Source organism: Ursus maritimus, unplaced genomic scaffold (assembly GCF_017311325.1).
Source record: "Ursus maritimus isolate PB19 unplaced genomic scaffold, ASM1731132v1 scaffold_7, whole genome shotgun sequence".
NCBI lineage: Eukaryota > Metazoa > Chordata > Mammalia > Carnivora > Ursidae > Ursus > Ursus maritimus.
In genome coordinates this window covers 2,857,434-2,865,708 of record NW_024426885.1, presented here as the reverse complement: position 1 = coordinate 2,865,708, position 8,275 = coordinate 2,857,434, and the positions used below count along the sequence as shown (strand labels likewise).

Here is an 8,275-nt window from a genome sequence, read left to right as displayed (position 1 = left end):
CCCTCCCGGGGGAGTGGCAGTATCTGGACCCCAAGGGAAAGACGGAGAGCCAGCACAACCCTCTCTCCGGAGTGCTGCTGTAGCGACAGGCCGGTTTTTTGTTTTTTGGGGTTTTTTAAATTTTATTGTGGTAAGAATAGTGAACGTGAGCTCTAGCGTCTCAGCCGCCCAGGTGTGCAATACGTACTGTCGGCGATAGGTACCGCGTTTGTAGCCGAGCTCTCCGGCGTCTTCGTCTTGCGTTGCTGGAGCTGTACCCACCCAGCAACAACTCCTCACGTCCAACCCCCGCTTTACCGTTTGCTTCCAGAGTCTATTGTTGACGCCTCCCCTAAGCGGAATCATGTGCCATTTGTCCTTCGATGACTGGCTCATTTCACTCAGCACAACATCTTCCAGGTTCTTCCCTGTGGTCGGAAATGCAGGATTTCCTTCTTTTTAAAGGCTGAATAATATCCCACTGTGCATATGGACCACATTTTCTCTACCCATGTTTCTGTTGATAGACATTAGGACTGTTCCCATGTCTTGGTCTTGTGAGTCATACTGCTACGAATGTGGGAGTGCGAGTATCACTTCGAGATCCCGATTTCAACTCTTTTGGGGGAACATCCAGAAGCAGAGCTGCCAGATCAGAGGGCAGTTCTGTTCTCAATGTTTTCAGAAACCTCTGCACCAATTCGCACCCCCCCAGCCGTACAAGAGGGCTCCAATGGCTCCACAGCCTCGCCAACGCTGTCTTTTGGTATTTTACGAACGGCCGTCCCAGCAGGTGTGAGGTGAGCGCTCATTGCGGTCTGGGTTTGCACTTCCCTGATGCTGGGTGAAGTGGAGCATCTTCTCACGTGTCCGCTGAAGGCGTCCCACTTCCCGACTACAAAATATATTACAAAGCCACAGTCACCAAAAAGTACGCCCCGGTGTACAGATAGACACGTAGACCCATGGGGCAGAATACAGAGCCAGAAACATGCACAGACATGGTCAAGAGGCCTTCACCAGGGGCGGGCGCCAAGAACACACAACGGGGAAGTCTCTTCAACAAACAGTGCTGGGGAAACTGGAAACCACGGTCAGAAGAACGAAACTGCAGCCCTATCTTACACCACCCACAAAGATCCACTCCACATGGACTGGAAACCCAAAGCTAAGGCCTGAAACTCCAACTTCCAGAGGAGAATACAGGGAAAGCGCTGTGACACTGACGCTGGCGATGACATCATGTGGCGTGGGCAGGACACCGAGCGCAGAGGCAGCAGGAGCAAACTCAACAGTGGCAGCACGTGCAACAGCTGCGACCCAGCGACGAAGCCTCCCGGCAAAGCACAGAGGCATCCTGCAGGACGGCAGGACAGACGCACACACCGCCTATCTGATGAGAGGCTAATTTCAAAGATAAATAAGGAAGTCCCGTACCTCATTCAACAGCACAAAGCTAAAAAGTCAATTTGCAAATGGGCAGAGGACTTGAACAGACACGTCTCCAAAGCAGACGCAGACGGCCGCGGGTTGTTTTTCATGATCGACAACTTTCAGGGACCGGAAAAGACATTTATGAGCCCTGAGGCGAGATTTCTTTTGCTCATTCAAATTAATTATTAAGAGGCTTGTCAAGAATGTTTTTAAAAATTAAGAGATTTAGATCATCACTCAGCTGGCTTTCCTGAAACGTGAGTAAGTGGGTCTCCCCAGAAGAATGACCGAGAAGATCACTTTAGTTGATATGTACTATTGGTGGTTGATGGTGTCATCTTTTCTTGTAATTTTACTTTTTCTTTTTAGAAAGGTCGTAACTAAATGTGACTTAACTTTGTATTTGTGTCATTATTTTCACATAAGTGAATTTAGACATCACTAGCCAAATCTTATCTATCCTGAATTTCAGCTAAAAAGTCACAGTACATTTGTAAATGTGCAATTAACCCCTACCGACCCGAGCAAGCCATTCCGAGTGCTGCTCCCCACGCCTCCAAAGCCCCCAGACTCTCAGCTCCACCGGGAGGCTGGAAGTGGGAGCACTGTCACCAGTGCGACAGGGAGGGCACCTGGGGAGCCGCGGTGCAGGGTTCAAAAGCGGCAGTTACCCCGCAGGGAGCATTTCCCACGGGCGTTCCACGTGAGATGGCTCGCGGCTGTGACCATGCCTCTGTAAGGAGATGGTAGCCCCTGGGTGGCTCAGGTGGTGAAGCATCTGCCTCCGACTCAGGTCATGATCCCGGGGTCTTGGGATCGAGCCCCGTCCCTCTGCCTGCCGCTCTCTCTGCTTGTGCTCTCGCTCTCTCTGACAAATAAATAAGATCTTAAAAAAAAAAAAAAAAAAGGAGATGCTAGGCCCAAACTACAGTGGAGGAAGAGGATGGTCAGACAGAAGCCTCCGCTGAGTCCGGGGGAGGTGGGAAGCACAAACACACTGCACTCCACCCCCATCGGTCGAGGGACCCAGTCACCTGCCACCTGCAGTTAGGGGACACGCACACGGCCACCACCTGAGCCACCCAGGCTGCTCAGAAACAGCTCAGTAAGTCCAACCCACCTGCCTTCCTGGATCCACTTGACATCAAGCTGTTTGTTCCCGGGGGCGGGGGCGGAGGCGGCTCTGGAAACGGAGGGACTTGGTTTTGGAACAGATGCTCACCAGCCCCGTCCCAGTGCTCAGCAAAAGGGCATTACCACTGAGGTCTTGAGACAGACAGTCACTTCTATTCGACATAAACTGTAGGGTCCAGGGGGGGATCTAAGAGGAAATGACATCAGGTGTCTGAGGAAGACTCCTAGTAGAAATGTACCGTGAGGCTCTGAGCTCCTGACTGGACCCTTCTTTGTCCTCCCGCATTTTGTCAGCTGGGCCGTCCTGCGTGTGATGGACAGAAAGGCCAACAGACCCACGCACGCCGCTGCTGCCTGTGACTTCCCCTGCAACACAATTAATGAAATGCAGTTACCCCGGTCGTCACTGGGTCACTGCCCAGAGCTCTGCCATCCAGCTGTCCCCCCCACCCCCACCCGTAACTCCAGCGGGAGGCCCAGGAGCGCCACCCACCCCTGTAGGACGGCTCAGTATGGCCAGGAGGAGTGGAGCCCGTCTAGACCCCTGTCAGGGCTGTGTGCCCCCACACGTGGGGATCGAAGACTCATCCCCAACTCTCTATGACCGTCTGCCCATTGAACTTGGTGGGGGAGCTTGTCTGAGTCCCCAGATTATCCTGGGGTTTCCAGTGGCCAGAGGAAGGAGGAGAAATGGAGAATGAGAGATTAGTGTCTGGACCACCCACAGCCCATGATCACGGGAGACGAGGGGAAGAAATGCCTCCATTTCTCACGGTGAAGGAAAAGACTGAGTAGTTGTAAGCCTTGATTGGATTTGGTTTTCTTGTGTGTGATAAAATACACATGACCTAAATTGTGCTGTTTTTAAGCCTCCCGGTCCTGGCATGAAGCATGTCCACACTGTTGTGCAACCCTAACTCCACCCGTCCCCAGAGCTGTTTTATCTTCTCCAACTGAAAGCCTGTCCCCGCGGAGCAACTCTGCGCCCGCCCCGTGGAGCCCTGCTAAGTTTGCACCAGGCAGACCTGCCATCCTGCCAGGCTGCAGAAGTACAAGATCATGTGTAATGGCTGGCCGGAAATCCTCACCAAATATGCATACGGATTTGTAAGGAACTGTTGGGCCAGAAGTTTCTAAAGGTGCTTTAAAATGCACACAGAAATCACGAGTACTAGACATGAGCGGAGGCCAGCAGCCCTGGGACGACGTCTGGAATGGTGTCTCCACTCGGCCTGCCCCTGCAGGGGAGGGGGCTTCACAACAGTATCAAGGTCAATGTCGGAGGCAGAGAGGGCCCTGCTTTAAGCCCTGTCACTGACATCCTGGGACCCAGGGCGCTGGGCTCCAAGACCCCGTGCACGGATATGCAGTCACAGTCACTACTGCCAGGCCCTGTTCAAAGCACCTCAAATGCTCCCACCGCTCACTGCTCACAGCGGGTTCTGAGGCGCTTTCCAGAAGAGGAAACTGAGGCACAGGGTCAGTGATGGGAGAAGCACAGGAGTCGCAGGCAGGCACCTACCCCTGCCCTGTGATCCACCAGACACCACTACAGGTAGTGGATTTGAGGGCTGCCTTGTCTGGCAAAGCATACTCTTCAAATTCCTCCAGAAAGTTGTAAATACTTTCCACATACAATCAGGGAGCTGTCTGCCCCTCCACAAAGGTCCCATTTTCTCACAGCCTCAATCAATGACTCAGGGATGCCCAGATTCTCAGAACGTGGTTGGCGGCATCCCCCAGGAGCTTATCGAAAGGCAGAATTCAGGGACCCTCCCAGACCCAGTGTCTGCACGTTAACAAGACCCTCCCACCCCTGGGACCCACGTGCAGTGTGAGGAGTGGGTTTGGAGGGGCAGGTGCTGGGGTCCAAGCCCGGTTTGGACAAGCCTCTGTCCTTATTAGCACAGTGAGGATAATTATTCCCTCAGAGGGTTTTTAGATTGTTAAAAACGATCATTCAGTACACTGACATATAATGTCACTAAGTATGGAGTAGTTTCCTTCTCATTGCACTTGGGGGGAAAATGCACTATTGAGTTTTAAACAGCAGTATTCCAGGAAATGATCTGGTAAAACAGTGATAATCAGAAAATGTAATGGAAAAAAGATACCTAGGGTTGAGCTTCAAGGGCAAGACCTGTACTAACAAAACAAAAACCAAACACAGAAAGGAAGCCCTTAGATACAGAAAAAGTGCTCATCATGGTAAAATACCTCAAGTCTCTGTGCGGCAAGTCTCAAGACTGGTAAAGCTATTCCTTTTCCTGCAATTAATCAGTAAATTCAGCAGAAACCCAATTGATGTCTTACGTGGCTTTTATTTTTGAAATCTGATAAAATGATTCTGAGGTTGATTTGGACGAATAACATGAGAGGAAAGCCAGGAGCATTCTGACAAATAACAGGGGACGATGGGAGTAGACCGTCCACATGAGGACGTGCACTGGGCCTAGACCCTGACTTTTCACTTTCCTGCATGTGTCACGTTTTAACAAAAAAGCCACATACATGCATGTGCCCCCCCCCCCACACAGTGCAACAGCCACCAGAGGAGAAAGATCAAAGAACAGAAGAGAAAGCACAGAAGCAATCCCATATATGGTAGACATGGAATTTCCAATCAGTGGAGAAAAATGTGATTAGAATAACTGGTTAATATCTGGGGAAGAAATCGAGCTAGATATATCACCCTTCGCCGCCCAAATTTTTATGAATGAAATAATCACGCAAAGTTGTAGATGCATAATTACATATCGATTCAAATGCTGTACAGAATTTGGGGGCAAGGAAGGCCTTTCTTGAGTGATTCTCAGGCAAGAAACCAGAGAAAAAAGAGGTGAACAGGACAGGCAATAAAAGTCGTAAAAAACAAAACCAAAACAATCATTGCAGAAATTTAACCAGAGACTACATATGTCATCATAGAAGGAATTACTGTAAATGTTGTTTGAGGATTAACACTCATATCATGGTTATGGCTTTTTAAATGTCTCTAGGGGGGCTGCACGGAAATGATTACAGGTGAACGGACATTATGCCTGGGACCTGCTTCTAGTGCTCTGACAGGTGGGCGGCCAGAGCTGGCCGTGGGCTCGGCACTGCTGGAGATGAATGACGGTTGAAGGAGTCCCTTGTACTGTTTCTTCTGCCAACTTTTGAGCGTGTTCATAATGTTCCAAGTTTAAAGAAAGAACAGAGTAGGCTCTACCTAGTGTTGGTGAAAGAGAAGGGATGTGGGCTCTTGGGACCAACTTTCTAGAGGGCAGAAAACCAGGATGTACCCTGTCCCACCAACCCAACTTATAGAAGGTTCTCTTGTGAAAATAACTGGGAAACTTCATAAAAATGTGTAAGAATGGTTATCTTGCAATTTTTGTAATAACAAGTAGATAAATGAACAGTAAACGCATGAAGGAATGAGAAGAACCCACACATACGTCCCAGAGGGTCTGTACAAAAGCGCTGGGGCACCTCTGTTCAAGGGGATGATGTGCAGTCATTTTAGGAGAGGACCCCATCCACATTCATGGACATGAAAACCCGTGCATGATGTGAACAGCAGAAGTACACATCTAAGGGCGGGTATGCTTATGGAGAAAGATTTACAGGGACACACATGCTACCATCAGTGGCGGGACGGGGAAGACGGGGTTCTGGGGACCTTCATATGTGTATTTCATTTTCATTGAAATATAGTTTTAAATTTTTTTTCTGTACTAAGTATGGATTTGAGGCATAATTTCAAATGTTTCAGAAAGAAATCTGTAAATAAACTGTATTTTAAAAGGAGGCAAAACATTTTGAATGATGTTAATATCTCTTCCTTAACCACTCACCATGCTTTTGGGTTTTCTGAAATGAGTCTTAGAATTTGTTGGTTTCGAAGCCACCATGAACTTACTTTGTGAAATGATAAGAGGGACGTCCTGATGTTTTTGTCCCTGCACCGTCAAACAATGGCGGACTGTGGGTTAAAGGACAAACTGAAGATTTATCTAATGGCACTACACAGACGCAAATGGTAGCTGGCTTCCTCAGGGGCAAGGGCAGGTCTCTCCCTCCTCTTTTGACAAGAAGACACAGATGGGGCGCCTGGGGGGCTCAGTCGGTTAAGCGTCTGCCTTCGGCTCAGGTCATGGTCCCAGGGTCCTGGAATCGAGCCCCACGTCCGGCTCCCTGCTCAGCAGGAAACGTGCTTCTCCCTCTCCCTCAGCCCCTCCCCCACTAGCGTGAGTCCTCTCTCTCTCTCAAATAAATAAAATCTTAAAAAAAAAGGAAACCACAGTGAAGCTCTTTAAAGGGTTGAGCGCATTCTGTGGGCCTCACAGGTGAAGTGTGCAGGCTCTGCCTGTTAGCCCACGCGCTCCAGTTCCCGTGCTGCCGACAGACTCACGGCCGGGAGCGGTGGGAGGGTGTGGCCGGCAGGGACAGTCCTCCAGGGAATCCCTGCACGACATGCGGGCCTCGAGCCTGCCGCGCTGGGCCTCCTGGCCTGGCCTTCACTTCCAAAGATGGAAAAGACATCCCCACACTTACCTACAGACTTTATAAACAACTTTTTCTGGCAAAACGGGCAGAAACGATGGGCCGCGCTCCAGGATGGAGTCCCCACCACCTCTCCAGGCGACGTTTCCCTGCAGCGAGCGGNNNGCGCCCCCCACTGCCACACCGCGGCGTCCACGCGGGCCCAGAACTGCCATCCGCGCCCGTGGCGTCTGCATCCCTGGCTCCGCGTCCACGTTCTTCTACAACGGACAAGCATCACTCGTAACAATCACAACACCGCCAATCCAACAAAAAGTCTCACCTGCACGTTGCTGTCCCTCACAGGCTCCAAGTGCAGGGCCTGAAGGAGGCGGACTGGGGGTAGAGTCGAGGGCAGGCCGAAGGCCAGGTGTCTGCGGCGGCCGGGCAGGGGTGGCCGGGCTGGGATGGGCCCCGTACTGGGGGCCCCACGACGGTCTAGCCTGCGACCCGGCCTGGGTGAACCAGACGCTGAGGCGACATGGAGGCCACTCTTGCAAGCACCCCGCCGACACGCTCCTTCACGGTGAGCGTTCCCTCCCCATCTGAGAACCGGAGGATTTCATGATAAAACTGCTGGGTCCTGCGTCACCCCCACCTTTGTCATTGTCACTGCTGCTCTAACCTTTCATGTCCTTTTGCTTTCCGGAGGAGTGCCTGCTTTGGGGTTTGAGGGGCTGCACAATGGGGCTCGGGGGCGGCCCCTGAGCGGTCACCAAGGCCGTCTGTGCACGCCTGTCTCATGCTCCCTGCAAGCTCTGTGGGGCGTCACCCCCTTTCAGAGGGGGCGGGGGGGACAAGGCTCTAAGACGCTCGTGACTGGCTGATGCAGCAGATGCCATGGGGGACGTGAGCCCGCACTCTGTCTGCCCGGCTCTACACGGGGTGCTTTCCAGCAGGCAGGAAGATGTATGGGGCTTATTCTCTGCAGAACAATCTTTCGATTCACTAAGTGGCCGGGGCAAAGTGTGCTACTTCCCTCACCACGATAACCCAGTCCGTGTGTGGCCACCTCCTCTCCCCGAGAGTCTAGGGAAAGGGATGAGCTCACACCCAGAAAGAAATATTGTGAACCGAAGAACTCCCGAATGCCCACTGTTTCTCTAGGAACGAAGACGCGTCTCCTTTCGAAGAGAGGAGCCCACGAAGGCTCTTTAACAGCACATATTCAAGGCCACGAATCTCAGCCTTGCCGCTCTGG

The 8,275-nt window shown here is 51.5% G+C and overlaps 1 long non-coding RNA gene across 1 annotated transcript; it reads right to left on the bottom strand.

The window, feature by feature from the left end:
* Positions 1-1,775: 1,775 nt before the first annotated feature.
* Positions 1,776-7,445, bottom strand: LOC121101302. The gene is made up of 2 exons (XR_005833293.1): positions 7,087-7,445; positions 1,776-2,913 (listed from the first exon to the last, which is right to left on the bottom strand). It is a non-coding gene; the product is annotated as an uncharacterized LOC121101302 (long non-coding RNA).
* Positions 7,446-8,275: the final 830 nt, after the last annotated feature.